We start from the raw sequence: 17,017 nt of genomic DNA, 5'->3' as shown, positions 1-17,017 counted from the left end.
ATCGACCCAACTGCGAAGAAAAACCTTTCTTTGTGTGCACTTTATCCAGTGTGAGTTCTCTTGCCGGGTGGGAAATGTCAGTACTGTCAGCTAACTTCACTGCGCTAAAATAACCATGCTCAATACCATTCTCAAATGTCAAGGTTTAATAATAAAAAAACAAAGAACAGAAACAAAAAAACCCAACAACTGATAAGATGATCATAAAATAAGATGAGAGAGAATCCACAAAACTAACCTGGTATGGTTTCTGTGCCTAACCTCTTAAGAAAAAACAACTGAACAAACAAAAATAGAACCCCCAGTATTGATTGTTGAGTCTATTGCAAGTTAGTAGTCTTATATATATATATATATATATATCTCAGCTCAATGCGTCTTTATTCAATGATTGTTTCCAACAACTTCCTCAGACAGATCTAAAAGTACACCATGTATGCGTTACAATTCCATTTCATAGCAAGGGAGAGGAAAGCAATGGTATACTCAGACTCAGAGAAAGGTAACTGAAGGGGACCACCAGCCATCCTGCCATACCACCCTTTTACAGTACATTGTGAAATTCTTCTATAAACTTTTACTTTGTTTAAAAAAAAAGAAAAAAAAAAAAGTGACCCATATCACTATATCATACAAAAACAGAACAGCAATGTTGAGAATTCTCTATCCCTCTTCCTTGCTCCCTTATATGGGCACTTCACATTCTCCAGTTCTACCTCTATTCATCGCAGCCAGCAAATTTACCTAAACCACAAAACCTCACACACGCACAGTCTCGACTTACTCAGTTACTGGCACAGTATGTTATTCATCACTGATTTATTAAAAGAAACATGATTCAAACCATAAAAAATAAATTAAAGAATATTTTCCTCTTGGCTTCTATTTCTAAATTCTATTTAGAACATTTGTTCGTCTTTTAAATTACAAAGAAAAATGCGCTGGATTACAATACCCTTATTACTCATACACCATAAATGAAAAACATGTTACGAAAACACACACACAAAATTTTACAACGGCAAAGAAGTCAGTCCGTCCCAGACATCCCTGGTGACCAATCGCCTCAATAGCACTAGAATAATTTCAAAGAAAAACACACCACCACCACACCCTTTCCTTCCATGCACAAATGTCTCTCCTGCTCTTTCCAAATCCCAGTTTTCCAATCACAACAACAGGGGCAGCCAGATTCCCTCCCCCTCACCACCACCACCACCAGCGCTCCATGTAACAAAGGAGGAAGGAGGCTGAGGCAGGCTGAACAGAAGCAGGTTATCCAAATGGTCACCGCCAATGCCGTGTGATGCCACAGAGCACACAGGGAGACAGCCTGGTGGCCTGGCTGCTGGCGGACTCAGTCTGAGGGAAGTGGCTGGGAGGGGATGGAGAGGGAAGGGGTGTGTGTGTGTGTGTGCGTGTGACAGATGGGGAGAGAACTCCATGAGGAGGGGTGGGTGTGTGGGAGGGTGGTGGTGTGGCGGCTGTGTGTCACAAACTGTGCCCCCCCCCTTCCCCTCCCCGCCCCCTGTCTTGACAGATCAGCCACTGAGCACTGAGGGAGAAGGGGAGAGGAGGGGGAAGAGGAGGAGGTAGGAGGGGTGGGGACTGTCCTTCTGGGTTGTCGTCGTTGTCCTCAGTCTTCTGTACAATGAAGGACCTCGTGGCTTCTGGTGTCTGCAGTACAGCTATCTATATAGCCCTCTCTCTTTGTCTCAACTCTGTCTCTACATCCCTCCGGCTGTCTGTAGAGAGCTCTCTCTTTTCCTTTCAAATGCATGCGTATGCACTGACTTAAGCTCTCTCTCTTCTCTTCTCTTCTCTCTCTCTCACACACACACAAGAGTTACACACACACAAACATTCTAAACACTCACACACACACACACAAACACACACACACACACACACACACACACACACAATCTAAGCTCTCTCTCTCTCTCTCTCTTTCTCTCTCTCTCACACACAGAGTTACACATACACAAACATTCTAAGCACTCACACACACACACACACACACACACACAATCTAAGCTCTCTCTCTATCTCTCTCTTTCTCTCTCTCACACACACAGAGTTACACATACACAAACATTCTAAGCACTCACACACACACACACACACACACACACACACACACACACACAATCTAAGCTCTCTCTCTATCTCTCTCTCACACACACAGAGTTACACATACACAAACATTCTAAGCACTCACACACACACACACACACACACACACACACACACACACACACACACACACACACAATCTAAGCTCTCTCTCTATCTCTCTCTTTCTCTCTCTCTCACACACACAGACTTACACATACACAAACATTCTAAGCACTCACACACACACACACAATCTCATCTCTCTCCCCACACCTCACTTCCTTTCTATTCCTGTCTCCCCCACCCCCATGACAGTGACAGCATGCATACATGTCTGAAAATGAGAGAGTGAGTCACAGGATGTGTGCAGACACTACTTATTCTTGTTCATACTGTGTATGCATGCACATTTATTATGTACACATGTTATTTCATATTTCATGTATCCATTACCTGTATGTGTGTATGTGTACATTCTTGCATGTGTGTGCATCGTCAAGACCGCGTGCCATTAATGTTGGATGGACTTATGGAGGGAGAGAGCTTTTCAGGGAGATGGTGAAGGAGAGGGAGAGCAGAGACAGAAGGGGAGAGCAGAGAGAGAAGGGGAGAGAAGAGAGAGAAGGGGAGAGAAGAGGGGAGAGCAGAGAGAGAAGGGGAGAGAAGAGGGGAGAGCAGAGAGAGAAGGGGAGAGAAGAGAGGAGAGCAGAGAGAGAAGGGGAGAGAAGAGAGAGAAGGGGAGAGAAGAGAGAGAAGGGGAGAGAAGAGGGGAGAGCAGAGAGAGAAGGGGAGAGAAGAGGGGAGAGCAGAGAGAGAAGGGGAGAGAAGGGGAGAGAAGAGAGGAGAGCAGAGACAGAAGGGGAGAGAAGAGAGGAGAGCAGAGACAGAAGGGGAGAGAACAGAGAGAAGGGGAGAGAAGAGAGGAGAGCAGAGACAGAAGGGGAGAGAAGAGAGGAGAGCAGAGAGAGAAGGGGAGAGAAGAGAGAGAAGGGGAGAGAAGAGAGGAGAGCAGAGACAGAAGGGGAGAGAAGAGAGGAGAGCAGAGAGAGAAGGGGAGAGAAGAGAGAGAAGGGGAGAGAAGAGAGGAGAGCAGAGAGAGAAGGGGAGAGCAGAGAGAGAAGGGGAGAGAAGAGAGAGAAGGGGAGAGAAGAGAGGAGAGCAGAGAGAGAAGGGGAGAGAAGAGAGGAGAGCAGAGAGAGAAGGGGAGAGAAGAGAGAGAAGGGGAGAGAAGAGAGAAGAGCAGAGAGAGAAGGGGAGAGAAGAGAGGAGAGCAGAGAGAGAAGGGGAGAGAAGAGAGAGAAGGGGAGAGAAGAGAGAAGAGCAGAGAGAGAAGGGGAGAGAAGAGAGAGAAGGGGAGAGAAGAGAGAGAAGGGTAGAGAAGAGAGGAGAGCAGAGACAGAAGGGGAGAGAAGAGAGGAGAGCAGAGAGAGAAGGGGAGAGAACAGAGGAGAGCAGAGACAGAAGGGGAGAGAAGAGAGGAGAGCAGAGAGAGAAGGGGAGAGAAGAGAGAGAAGGGGAGAGAAGAGAGGAGAGCAGAGACAGAAGGGGAGAGAAGAGAGAGAAGGGGAGAGAAGAGAGAGAAGAGAGGAGAGCAGAGAGAGAAGGGGAGAGAAGAGAGGAGAGCAGAGAGAGAAGGGGAGAGCAGAGAGAGAAGGGGAGAGAAGAGAGGAGAGCAGAGAGAGAAGGGGAGAGAAGAGGGGAGGGGAGAGAAGAGGGGAGAGCAGAGAAGAGGGGAGAGCAGAGAAAGAAGGGGAGAGAAGAGGGGAGGGGAGAGAAGAGGGGAGAGCAGAGAAGAGGGGAGAGCAGAGAAAGAAGGGGAGAGAAGAGAGGAGAGCAGAGAGAGAAGGGGAGAGAAGAGGGGAGGGGAGAGAAGAGGGGAGAGCAGAGAAGAGGGGAGAGCAGAGAAAGAAGGGGAGAGAAGAGAGGAGAGCAGAGAGAGAAGGGGAGAGAGAGAAGGGGAGAGCAGGGGAGAGGAGAGGGAGGAGCAGAGGGAGAAGGGGAGAGAAGAGAGGGGAGAGCAGAGGGAGAAGGGGAGAGAAGAGAGAGAAGGGGACAGAAGAGGGGAGAGCAGAGGGAGAAGGGGAGAGAACAGACAGAATGGGAGAGAAGAGAGAGACAGAGAGAGAGAGAGAGGGAGGGAGGGAAGGAGGGAGGGAGTGAAGGAAGAGATTGGTGGGGGAGACAGACAGACAGAAAGAGAAAGACAGACAGAGAGATCTAAATAGTTCCACACAATGAATCTGATAGGGATGAATCAGAGGTAGTGGCAAGACGATGAGGATTATGGCGGGGGGGGGGGGGGGGGGGGAGACTGTTGGGGAAGGGGGCAGGCTAGTATGTTATACCTAGATATCCACCAATTCATACCATGACACATTATTTTGAAAGTACTGCCTGTGGACAATTCCCCCGTTTTGATATTAAGATAAAAAGTAAAGTAACCAAATGCAAGAATCTATTCCAAGGGTTCTAACTCATCTGTCCAATGCTTATTGAACACAGAGAAATCAGTATTACCTTAAAAAAAATACTGAACTTTATTCTATGGTGTGTACAATTATAAGCTTTATTCTACTTTTTATACAAATAACAGAAACCACAAATTCAACGAATCAAACCATTCAAATGTATCACTGATAATCATGACAAAAAAGGTAAGAAGGAAAATAAGGTAAACTAAATTGTTATTGAAGCTAATAACTCAAATTTTATAAATAGAAATTAAAATACATAAAAAAAACCCAACCAACCCAGAAGACTAACCACATTACTGGCAGTGATGGCAATATCACCAACTTATCGTCTCTTTTTTCTGTATTATTTCTGTCGTAGTGCTGAGCATGCCATCTCCAACTCCAACAACCCAGCAGCAAAAGAAGAAAAAATCTATACTTGGCAGCTGATGCTGAAGCGCGGAGAAATCATATTCACATATGCCACAGACACATCGGAATCTGGTTCACTGCCATTGGAACTCCATGGCTTAAAAGATATGGGGGGGAGGGGGGAAAAAAAAGAAGGAAAAAAGTAACCACGGTTGATGCAGGACTTCAATACTGCCCTGGACACCTTGAGGGTAACAGCAACTGTTGACACATGACACCGACACCGACACACACACCACCACAACGATGTGAAGAATCAGTTATTCCTTGGACGTTGTCAACGCCGACCACCCGTTTAGTGTAGTGGATGTGGCGGCTGGCAGCCAGACATGGTGGTGGTGGCGGTGTAGTGGTGTGGTGGTGTGGTGACACAAGAGGCGGCGAGAGGCACCAAGACGTGACAAAGTGCTGCTGGCCGCCTGTGATTGGGTCAATACAAGGTGCTCTCACCACTGCCGGATAGCCAAGACACCATCACCTCACGGGCAAGGCAAGACAGCTGAACTCGGCTGCCAGCTTCTGTCTAGAGATATCTCTCACACAACTATCCTTCCCACTTCTTTAAAGTCGGGGAAGCGGGGAAAGCGAGAAGCACAGGAAGAAGGATAACAGAGACAGACAAACAGACGAACCCTGTGTGTACACACACAATGGCTACTTGACACACAGCCTGGGCCCCATTCTGTCAGCCTACATTATTCATAATGCCCCCACCCTCCAATGCACCCCCCTCCCCACCAAGCCATGTGACTTGCCGCCACAATGACAGCCAGCAACAGCAGCAGCAGCAGCGACCAGGCCAATCATGGGTCCCCTTGCAAAACATTCCCCCCTCCATCCTGATTAGGCCCATCACAGGCTGGGTAAACGCGGACAATTCCAATCACGGGAGTCTCCAAAATCCGGGGAGGGAGGGAGAGAAAATGAAGGACCCCCCCCACCCCCCCACCCCCCTACCTCTCGACAAGGCAGTAGGCCGGGGGAATCCTGCGCAGGGCCAATTCTGATCGGGTCAGCGATATCATGCTCCGACAGGGGCCACACAAATCAAGTCATTACGGAGCGGCAAACAGCCTGTGTACCTATACACAGCTCACCACAAGTGCAATCTCACACGACAAACCTTGTCGCACATTTCTCAACTCGGAACAAGATAGGGGTGGAAGGAGGAAGACGATAGGGGAGGGAGGAGGAGGAAGAAGACGATAGAGGAGGGAGGAGGAGGAAGAAGACGATAGGGGAGGAAGGAGGAGGAGGAAGACGATAGGGGAGGGAGGAGGAGGAAGAAGACGATAGAGGAGGGAGGAGGAGGAAGAAGACGATAGGGGAGGAAGGAGGAGGAGGAGGAAGACGATAGGGGAGGGAGGAGGAGGAAGAAGACGATAGAGGAGGAAGGAAGAGGAAGAAGATAGGGGAGGAAGGAGGAGGAAGACGATAGGGGAGGGAGGAGGAGGAAGAAGATAAGGGAGGAAGGAGGAGGAGGAAGATGATAGGGGAGGAAGGAGGAGGAAGAAGATAGGGGAGGAAGGAGGAGAAGGAAGATTGGGGATGAAGGAGGAAGGAAGAGGAAGAAGATAGGGGAGGAAGGAGGAGGAAGATAGGGGAGGAAGGAGGAGGAAGATGATAGGGGAGGAAGGAGGAGGAAGGAGGAGGAAGATGATAGGGGAGGAAGGAGGAGGAGGAAGACGATAGGGGAGGAAGAAGTAAGGAAGAGGAAGAAGATAGGGGAGGAAGGAGGAGGAAGACTGTAGGGGAGGAAGGAGGAGGAGGAAGATGATAGAGGACAAAGGAGGAGGAGGAAGATGATAGGGGAGGAAGGAGGAGGAGGAAGACGATAGAGGAGGAAGGAGGAGGAGGAAGACGATAGGGGAGGTAGGAGGAGGAGGAAGATATGGGAGGAAGGAGGAGGAGGAAGACGATAGAGGAGGTAGGAGGAGGAGGAAGACGATAGAGGAGGAAGGAGGAGGAGGAAGATATGGGAGGAAGGAGGAGGAGGAAGATGATAGAGGAGGAAGGAGGAGGAGGAAGATATGGGAGGAAGGAGGAGGAGGAAGATGATAGAGGAGGAAGAGAGAGAGAGAGAGGAAGGAGGAGGAGGAAGACGATAGAGGAGGAAGGAGGAGGAGGAAGACGATAGAGGAGGAAGGAGGAGGAGGAAGATGATAGAGGAGGAAGGAGGAGGAGGAAGACGATAGAGGAGGAAGGAGGAGGAGGAAGACGATAGAGGAGGTAGGAGGAGGAGGAAGATATGGGAGGAAGGAGGAGGAGGAAGACGATAGAGGAGGTAGGAGGAGGAGGAAGACGATAGAGGAGGAAGGAGGAGGAGGAAGATATGGGAGGAAGAAGGAGGAGGAGGAAGATATGGGAGGAAGGAGGAGGAGGAAGATATGGGAGGAAGGAGGAGGAGGAAGATGATAGAGGAGGAAGGAGGAGGAGGAAGACGATAGAGGAGGAAGGAGGAGGAGGAAGACGATAGAGGAGGAAGGAGGAGGAGGAAGACGGGGGAGGAAGAAGAGGTGGAGGGGGGACAGCGAGAGAGGGGGGAGACTGAGACAGACAGAGTGAAAGAGTGATTGCAAGAGATGATGAATATATAGACTAACAGAGGCAGAGAGAGAGAGAGAGAGAGAGGAGGTGTTTGGGGGGGGGGGGGGAGGCATTATGTATTATGCATGCAGAGCAACAGCAGAAGATACAGAAAGGTATAGCATGAAATAAGAGGAGGGTGATCAATCCCTGGCATGAACAGGGGACTGGGAATGGGTGTAGGTGTTAAAAACCCAACTGTCAGTATCAGAGTGGGAAAAAAAGTGCCACCCCCACCCCCAAGATAATCATCATAACAATAATAACAATCGTCATTCTATAGTTATCATCATTATTAATAACAATCATCATTCTTATAATTATCATCATTATTAATAAAGACAAAAAGTGAAGAATGCAGGAAGAGCATGGACCTGGCAGCAGTGTAGAAGAATAAAATCAATGGATTCTCTGCGTCCCCCCCCCCCCCACCCCCACTCCAATGCATGCAGTCTCACACGCTGCAAAATAATCTGACACACCAGTTTGGGTTGGCTGGCCGACAGTGATATGCACACACACACTGTCTGCCGCCATGATTGATGACGTTACCACTCCCCAGTGTTCTGTTATGATATCATTTCTTTGCTTTTCCTTTCATTGCTACGGTTGATGTTTATAACAAATTATACATGTTGTGTACACATGTATACATAACATTATTATATCATTGTATGTATAATACAGACATGATACGTATGTACATATACATGTATTCATATTACATATATTTGATACCTTTTTGAACAGATGTTTAAATTCTATGTTTATTTAATCATCTTTTAAAACCCTCCCCCATCTCACTATCTCTCTCCATCTCAGACTCAGGAAAACTTTTGTAATGTTTCTTTTTTAAGAATCAGTTAATGGTCTTGATCATGACAGTAAACTGAAAGGACTCCTACACGAGAAATTTAGTATGTCCATGTTTCTGTGCCTGTCTTGAGTTAAAATTTCATAATCATACAATACTGTGAATAATACATACTGTATTCACACACACACACACACACACACACATTATAAATTTTGTTGTACAATGCAAAAAGAGGCAGCGGGAAGGGGGTTGAGGGGAGGATAAGACAAAGAGTAAGGTGTGAGGGATGGAAGCGTGGAGAGAGAGAGAGAGAATGAGGGAGACAGGGAGAGAGTGGGAGAGAGAGAATGAAGACAGAGAGGGGGAGAGAGAAAAGGAGAGAGAGGGAGGAGAGAGGGGGAGAGAGAGGGAGGAGAGAGGGGGGGGAAGGAGGAGAGAGAGGGAGGGAGAGAATAAGAGAGAGAGAGAGAGAGGGGTGAGAAACAGGGAGAGAGAGAAGAAAACAAATGAACAAACAAAAATGTTTCAATGAACAGGCCATAATTCAAAACATGGGGTGGGATGAGGATGAAGCAATCAAACATACATATGGTATGTTATTTTCAATGCACACATCTCCATTTTTCACCTTCTTCCAAGGAAGACATATTCCATTACATGGGTCAATTCAACTTTCAATTCCAGCAATATGTATCAGTCATGCACTTCTCTTTTCTTTACAGCTTGAAAAATATACCTGGTATTTGTATTGTTCCCTGAAAGGATAATGTTCAGTGGAGGACACACACACACACACACACACACACACACTTATAAATATATATCTATATACATAAGTTATAATTAAAGTGTCAAATAACTTTGTTAAATGTACAAAGGCAACATGGTTTCCTTCCTTTTGAGAGAAGGAGAGATAATGATGTAAGAAAGAGAGAGGGGGAGGGAGATGGAGAGAGAGAGAGAGAGTGAGGAGAGAGTGAGGGAGAGATTCAGAGAAAGGAGGGAGAGAGAGGGAAAGAGAGACAGAACCAGACCACAGAGAGAACAGAGGGAGAATAAAGACAGAGAGAAATAGAGACAGACAGACAGAGAGTGAGAGAGGGAAGGCAAAAAGACTATAAGAGAGAGATGAAGTTTAAAATCATACACTGAGCACCATCCCTCTCTCTCTCTCCCTCTCTCTAGTCATAACAGCTGTGTGTTTAATTATCATCTTGGCAGAATTTCGGCCACTGGTTAACCATGTACTATGTTTTTGTCTGTTTTAAACAGTAGACAGGTATACGCCAGGATCTCTTTACCAATTTAAACTGATACAATCTAGAAATGAAATAATTACTGACACTTTCACCCATCCTCAAACCCCATCACCCAAGGAGAAAAACAAAAGGAAGAAAAACTTGTATGCAGTGATGTTTTCCTGGAGCAAACTAGCCCAACTTGTTGAGAGTGAAGTGATTAGTGATATAAAGATCTACACAAGTAGGTTATATTCCAGTTTAACTCCCACTCCCTACTGGGATATATATATATATATACAGCGTCAGGCTGTCCAACACCACAATGACATCAGCAGAACAACTCCATGTTATGTTAGGCAGCTCAAAAATGCCAATCTTTGTGCTGGGTGACTGAGTGATTCGAACTCACAACATTTTGACTGAGTGCTTGGTGCTCAACTGAATGAGCATGCCCGTGTGGCAGACAGAACCGCTCCCACAAACAGTACAAGTTACCCAACCAGAACCAAAGGGCGTGGGCGGAGCATGTCCCAATCCCCTTGACCAATCTAGCAGTCATAATGTTGACCTTGTCTTTCATCCAGGACTGGGGACAGGAGCACCATTTCAGGCTCTGTCACAAGGAAAGCAGCAGAACGAGTCCAACGCACTCAAAAACTATCACAGGCTGAGAGGCACCAGTTGAAAAGCAAATTAGTACTGAGAGAAAACAGATGAAAAGTGACCACTCCTTCCTTCAAGTTCTCCAAGACCACTGGAGAGGGTATTCCCACCTGAGAAATGCACAGGTCTGACAAAATTCCCCACACGTGTGGTTGCTAGTCATGAGTCATCATTTTGTTCTGATTTTTGTTGTTGTTTATTTGTTTGTTTTAAACACTCATAATAGCATACGCTGTAATGTACAAATGTGTGTACACACATTGAACACAATGTACATGTATATATATATCTAATGCATAATATTATATAAGCTCATGCACATATATGAACATTATTAGATTATATGTGTGCAAATATATCTATAATTTCGAATAAACATTTATATTTAAGCAGGCTCATGAGCACACACACACACACACACAAATGTTACAGTCACTAGAGCATGTGCGCATGTGTGCACACATGCATACTGTACAGTCACACATATGTTACACAATCAGTACAAAATCTTAACACAATATGATTTCTAAACAACTTGTGTAATCTGGACCCCTTTTTTGTGCTTGTGTCTTCATTGTGAGGCACTAAAAGCCCACAATATGGGGAGTTTTTATTTGCTAATCATATCAATTCCGAATTCAAATAATGTCTAAGACAGGTGATCATGTGCAGTACAAAGAACTGTGTCAATTTGTGTGTTCATTTGTAGAACAACTGGTAGTATTGAATGTTGGATGCCAGTACCATGTGGACCCATGTGACAGTTCCACAGGACCCACTGACTACAACCTCACTGTGATGAGGTCAAGCATCTGCATGCTATTTATTTGACAGCTGTTTTCATGTTCTTGTGGTGGCCTAGCTGTAACGTGTCCACATAGGAAGTGAATCAACCTGACTGCACAGGATCAAATCCTGCTGTCTGCAGTGTTTTCCTCTTGAGACAGACTTTGAGTGGTGGTCTGGACGCTAGTCAGTCAGATGAAGTGTGCAGTGTGCACACAGTGCATGTAAAAGAACTCATGGCTACAACAGGGTTGTCCCTCTGTATCAAAATTCTGTAGAAATATCCACTCTTCAATCTATAGGAAAACAATTTGGAATACATTTGCAGGCAGAAAAAGGGAAGAAAAAAAGTGCCTCTGCAAAGTAATCACATACATAATAATAGTAATAATAATAATAATGGTATTTATATAGCGCTGAATCTTGTGCAGAGACAAAGCGCTTTCGCACCAGTCATTCACACACATGCATAACTCTAAAACTGGAGAAACTGAAGACAAGGAAGAGGCAGGGAAGGGAGGCTATTTTGGGAAGAGGTGGGTTTTAAGGCCAGACTTGAAAGAGCTGAGTGTGGAGACTTGATGAAGCGAAAGAGGTCCAGAGACAGAGAAAGAACGGTGGCCAGCAGTCGAGAGCTTGAATCTGGGTATGCATAAACAGAGTGGATCCGAAGCTGATTGTAATGAGCGAGATGGAGTGTAGAGGTGAAGGCAGCCACAGAGATAGGAAGGGGCTGATTTGTGAATACATTTATAACAAAGCGTGCTGATCTTGTACTTTATTCTGTGTGAGACAGGGAGCCAGTGGAGATGTTGCAAAAGAGGAGTGATGTGCTCGATCTTTTCTTTCTGAGGACGAGTCGGGCAGCAGAGTTTGTATGCGCTAAAGGGACTGAATGGATGAAGCAGGCAAACCAGACAACAGAGTTACAGCAGTTAAGGCGAGAGAGAATGAGAGAAACGACAAGTCTAGATATTGTGTCAATGGACAGATATTTCCGGATGGAACTGATGCGCCGCAATTGACAGTAGCAGGACAGACATGTCTGACTGATAAATTTTTGCATGGACAGTGTGTTGTCAAGGACAACGCCGAGGTTCCTGACTGAACTGGAAAGAGGGATGGATGTACTGCCAAGTTTGATTGTACTGCCAACTGCCAAGTTTGATTGTACTGCCAAGTTTGATGGTCTCTTTGGGAGAACAGCCCAAATTTCAGAGTTCTGAATCCTGTTGTGACAAAACAGTCATTCAATACAATACAATGCAATGCAATGCAACACAATACAACCAATCATTAGACTTTACATAATTTGTGTAGTTGGCCTCTTTACTTTTGACTGAGTCTGTACCATCAGACTTCTAATTTCTTCTGATTAACTTGTTCGTCTGTGCGTTATAGCATATAGTGTGTGTGTGTGTGTGTGTGTGTGTGTGTGTGTGTGTGTGTGAGTGTGTGTGTGTGTGTGTGTGTGCATGTGTGCGTGTGTGAGTGAGTGTGACTGTGTGCGTGTGCGCGCACGCGCACGCGAGAGAGAGAGACAGAGAGAGATTCTGAGACTGATGAGAGTTGTAGAGTGAGAAAGAGAGACTGAGAAAGAAGCAGACAGAGAGCATGAGTGCAGGGAAAGTGTACTGATCTACTGCACATATATATATAATATAATATAAAAATGTGTGTTAGGGAATGGAGGACGGGTAGGGTGGAGGAGAGAATACAAGTTATTCCTTCAACAATAAAAATAACCCCAAAAAAACTCCATGATCAAGACTGTCAACAAACAACACAGCCAAACGTACAGAGTTCTAACCCTATGCCAAAACAGCAACACACCGACATACACACACACACACACACACAGTGAACAAGCGCTCCACTCCCCAGCAACAACACACCGACACACACACACACACACACACAGTAAACAAGAGCTCCACTCCCCAGCAACAACACACCGACACACACACACACAGTGAACAAGAGCTCCACTCCCCAGCAATGTACAACTCTCAGTCTGCTGGTGCCACCCAGCCAGCACAGCGTGGCATTCCCAATCGATAAATTAGCAAGTAAAAAGCATTATTACAGCCCACCACCGCCGTCGCTTCCCTGAAGGGAAATGCAGCACTTGCTTGGCGTTTCTGTAACCTAAGCCTTTTTAAGGGAGCAAGACCTCAATTGTGCTGAGAAAGAAACAAAATGAAACCAAACCAAAAAGTCCTCCTTTCCTGTTTTTCTCTCAACACATCCACCACCCAGTGACCCAGAGAGAGGGAGGAGAGGGAGACAGAGAGGGTGAGAGTGCTGGAGGTGAGAGAGAGGTGACAAAGGTCAAAGAAAGAGAGAGAGGTGAGAGAGTAATAGAGCTCTTGAGGTAAGAAAGGTGAGATAAGTGAGAAAGGTGAGAGTTCAATGAAACAGAGAGACTGTAAGAGGTGACAGGTGTGAAAGAATGAGACAGAGGTGAAAGAAGGACGAAAGACAGGGGACAGAGGTGAAAGAAAGAGAGAGGTGAAAGAGGGACGTAAGACAGGGGACAGAGGTGAAAGAGGGACGTAAGACAGGGGACAGAGGTGAAAGAAAGAGAGAGGTGAAAGAGGGACGTAAGACAGGGGACAGAGGTGAAAGAGGGACGTAAGACAGGGGACAGAGGTGAAAGAAAGAGAGAGGTGAAAGAGGGACGTAAGACAGGGGACAGAGGTGAAAGAAAGAGAGAGGTGAAAGAGGGACGTAAGACAGGGGACAGAGGTGAAAGAGAGGTGAAAGAGGGACGTAAGACAGGGGACAGAAGTGAAAGAAAGAGAGGTGAAAGAGGGACATAAGACAGGGGACAGAAGTGAAAGAAAGAGAGGTGAAAGAGGGACGTAAGACAGGGGACAGAGGTGAAAGAGAGGTGAAAGAGGGACGTAAGACAGGGGACAGAGGTGAAAGAGAGGTGAAAGAGGGACGTAAGACAGGGGACAGAGGTGAAAGAAAGAGAGAGGTGAAAGAGGGACGTAAGACAGGGGACAGAAGTGACAGAAAGAGAGAGGTGAGTGACAGAAAGAGAGAGGTGAGTGACAGAAGTGACAGAAAGAGAGAGGTGAGTGACAGAAAGAGAGAGGTGAGTGACAGAAAGAGAGAGAGGTGAGTGACAGAAAGAGAGAGGTGAGTGACAGAAAGAGAGAGAGGTGAGTGACAGAAAGAGAGAGGTGAGTGACAGAAGTGACAGAAAGAGAGAGGTGAGTGACAGAAAGAGAGAGGTGAGTGACAGAAAGAGAGAGGTGAGTGACAGAAGTGACAGAAAGAGAGAGGTGAGTGACAGAAAGAGAGAGGTCAGTGACAGAAAGAGAGAGGTCAGTGACAGAAGTGACAGAAAGAGAGAGGTGAGTGACAGAAGTGACAGAAAGAGAGAGGTGAGTGACAGAAAGAGAGAGGTGAGTGACAGAAGTGACAGAAAGAGAGAGGTGAGTGACAGAAAGAGAGAGGTGAGTGACAGAAAGAGAGAGGTGAGTGACAGAAGTGACAGAAAGAGAGAGGTGAGTGACAGAAAGAGAGAGGTGAGTGACAGAAAGAGAGAGGTGAGTGACAGAAGTGACAGAACGAGAGAGGTGAGTGACAGAAGTGACAGAAAGAGAGAGGTGAGTGACAGAAGTGACAGAACGAGAGAGGTGAGTGACAGAAGTGACAGAAAGAGAGAGGTGAGTGACAGAAGTGACAGAAAGAGAGAGGTGAGTGACAGAAAGAGAGAGGTGAGTGACAGAAAGAGAGAGGTGAGTGACAGAAGTGACAGAAAGAGAGAGGTGAGTGACAGAAAGAGAGAGGTGAGTGACAGAAGTGACAGAAAGAGAGAGGTGAGTGACAGAAAGAGAGAGGTGAGTGACAGAAAGAGAGAGGTGAGTGACAGAAAGAGAGAGGTGAGTGACAGAAGTGACAGAAAGAGAGAGGTGAGTGACAGAAGTGACAGAACGAGAGAGGTGAGTGACAGAAAGAGAGAGGTGAGTGACAGAAGTGACAGAAAGAGAGAGGTGAGTGACAGAAAGAGAGAGGTGAGTGACAGAAAGAGAGAGGTGAGTGACAGAAGTGACAGAAAGAGAGAGGTGAGTGACAGAAGTGACAGAAAGAGTGACAGAAAGAGAGAGGTGAGTGACAGAAGTGACAGAAAGAGAGAGGTGAGTGACAGAAGTGACAGAAAGAGAGAGGTGAGTGACAGAAAGAGAGAGGTGAGTGACAGAAGTGACAGAAAGAGTGACAGAAAGAGAGAGGTGAGTGACAGAAGTGACAGAAAGAGAGAGGTGAGTGACAGAAGTGACAGAAAGAGAGAGGTGAGTGACAGAAAGAGAGAGGTGAGTGACAGAAAGAGAGAGGTGAGTGACAGAAGTGACAGAACGAGAGAGGTGAGTGACAGAAGTGACAGAAAGAGAGAGGTGAGTGACAGAAGTGACAGAAAGAGAGAGGTGAGTGACAGAAGTGACAGAACGAGAGAGGTGAGTGACAGAAAGAGAGAGGTGAGTGACAGAAGTGACAGAACGAGAGAGGTGAGTGACAGAAAGAGAGAGGTGAGTGACAGAAGTGACAGAACGAGAGAGGTGAGTGACAGAAAGAGAGAGGTGAGTGACAGAAGTGACAGAAAGAGAGAGGTGAGTGACAGAAAGAGAGAGGTGAGTGACAGAAAGAGAGAGGTGAGTGACAGAAGTGACAGAACGAGAGAGGTGAGTGACAGAAGTGACAGAAAGAGGTGAGTGACAGAAAGAGAGAGGTGAGTGACAGAAGTGACAGAACGAGAGAGGTGAGTGACAGAAAGAGAGAGAGGTGAGTGACAGAAAGAGAGAGAGGTGAGTGACAGAAGTGAAAGCAGGAGAGAGATTCAAGATTCAAGATGGTTTATTCATGTATAGACCTAGGCCCCTGATGAAGGGGAATGTGAACATTATTTTACAAACAATACATCACAACACTGTGAGCATCAATAAACACAGTCAAACAAAAATATACCTGCATTGCAGTCCAATGTGTAGAACAATAAAAGAATATATAAAAAAAAAAAAAGGAGAAAATAAACATGGAATTATGGAGGGAGGGAGGGAGGGAGGGAGAGAGAGAGAGAGAGAGAGAGAGAGAGAGAGAGAGAGAGAAAAGAAAGGTGAGAGAGAGAGGAAAGAGAGGTGAAAGAGATGAGAAAGGGGGCGGGGGGGGGAGAAGAGAGGTGAGAGTTCAAGTGAAAGAGAGGTGAGAGACAGGGGCATGTGGGGCATGACATGTAGAGAGAGGGGCATGTGGGGCATGACATGTAGAGAGAGGGGCATGTGGGGCATAACATGTAGCGAGAGGGGCATGTGGGGCATGACATGTAGAGAGAGGGGCATGTGGGGCATGACATGTAGAGAGGGGCATGTGGGGCATGACATGTAGAGAGAGGGGCATGTGGGGCATGACATGTAGCGAGAGAGGGCATGTGGGGCATGACATGTAGAGAGAGGGGCATGTGGGGATGTAGAGAGAGGGCACGTGGGGCATGACATGTAGAGAGATGGGCATGTGGGGCATGACATGTAGAGAGAGGGGCATGTGGGGCATGACATGTAGAGAGAGGGGCATGTGGGGCATGACATGTAGAGAGAGGGGCATGTGGGGCATGACATGTAGAGAGAGGGGCATGTGGGGATGTAGAGAGAGGGGCACGTGGGGCATGACATGTAGAGAGAGGGGCATGTGGGGCATGACATGTAGAGAGAGGGGCATGTGGGGCATGACATGTAGAGAGATGGGCATGTGGGGCATGACATGTAGCGAGAGGGGCAAGTGGGGCATGACATGTAGAGAGAGGGGCATGTGGGGCATGACATGTAGAGAGAGGGGCATGTGGGGATGTAGAGAGAGGGGCACGTGGGGCATGACATGTAGAGAGAGGGGCACGTGGGGCAAGACATGTAGAGAGAGGG

The 17,017-nt window shown here is 46.7% G+C and overlaps 1 protein-coding gene across 12 annotated transcripts in view; it reads right to left on the bottom strand.

The window, feature by feature from the left end:
- The window catches only part of LOC143279662 (tyrosine-protein phosphatase Lar-like), a 342,687-nt gene that overhangs the window by 181,607 nt on the left and 144,063 nt on the right, over nucleotides 1-17,017 (bottom strand). The gene's annotated exons all lie outside the window — the stretch shown is intronic.

The sequence above is a fragment of the Babylonia areolata genome, chromosome 3 (genome assembly GCF_041734735.1).
Source record: "Babylonia areolata isolate BAREFJ2019XMU chromosome 3, ASM4173473v1, whole genome shotgun sequence".
Lineage (NCBI taxonomy): Eukaryota > Metazoa > Mollusca > Gastropoda > Neogastropoda > Buccinidae > Babylonia > Babylonia areolata.
Note: the sequence above shows the minus strand (reverse complement) of the source record. Positions and strands in the feature narration are given on the sequence as shown.